Source organism: Zingiber officinale, chromosome 5B (assembly GCF_018446385.1).
Source record: "Zingiber officinale cultivar Zhangliang chromosome 5B, Zo_v1.1, whole genome shotgun sequence".
Classification (NCBI taxonomy): Eukaryota; Viridiplantae; Streptophyta; class Magnoliopsida; order Zingiberales; family Zingiberaceae; genus Zingiber; species Zingiber officinale.
The window spans coordinates 111,847,041-111,847,946 of record NC_055995.1 but is presented as its reverse complement, the minus strand read 5'-3'; positions in this window follow the sequence as shown (position 1 = coordinate 111,847,946).

Here is a 906-nt window from a genome sequence, read left to right as displayed (position 1 = left end):
CGGCGTCTATAAGCGTCCGTCGAAGACCGTCGAGCTTGGACGTTAAATATCGAGGCGAGGCGGCGTCTATAAACGTCCGGCGGAAGACCGTCGAGCTCGGCGTTAAATATCGAGACGAGGCGTCTATAAGCGTCCGGCGGAATACCGTCGAGCTCCGGCGTTAAATATCGAGGACGAGCGTCTATAAACGTCCGAGCGGAAGACCGTCGAGCTCCGACGTTAAATATCGAGAGACGAGCCGGCGTCTATAAACGTCCGAGCGGAAGACCGTCGAGCTCCGACGTTAAATATTGAGAGACGAGCCGGCGTCTATAAACGTTCGAGCGGAATACCGTCGAGCTCCGACGTTAAATATCGAGAGACGAGCCGGCGTCTATAAACGTCCGAGCGGAAGAACAATCCATGTAATATATTCCGGCGGTAAGAAGCCGATCGACGACAAAGCTCGTTCTTTAAGACCCCGGAGCAGCCGAGCGGCTCGCATAGCAAAATCTATGGAAAACCCCGTTGAAGTAAGGCGCAAAGCAAAAGATGGTTAATTAGAATTAAAGACGTGAGCACGTGAACGAGTGACGTTCGCATGCCGAGCGGCTACTCAGTCGCATAATGAAAGACGTTATTAAAGACAATCGACTTGAGTCTGACAGAGCGTGGTGCCGGGCGGAGGAGTTTTAAAGAACACTTAGTTATGACGAGAGAAAAATTTCCTGCCAAAACAAAAGTTGAAGGAAAGGAAAAGATTATCTATTAAGCGCAGGGCTAACCAAAAAAGTTACAACAAAAATAAGTTTGGCCGAACGGCGGGGATACAAAAAAGTTCATAAGAAACACTCCTCATGCGTCGAAATCAAAAAGAGCATCAGGGATGGCGCCCATCACGGTCGCGAGGTCCTCGGGAGGGATGGT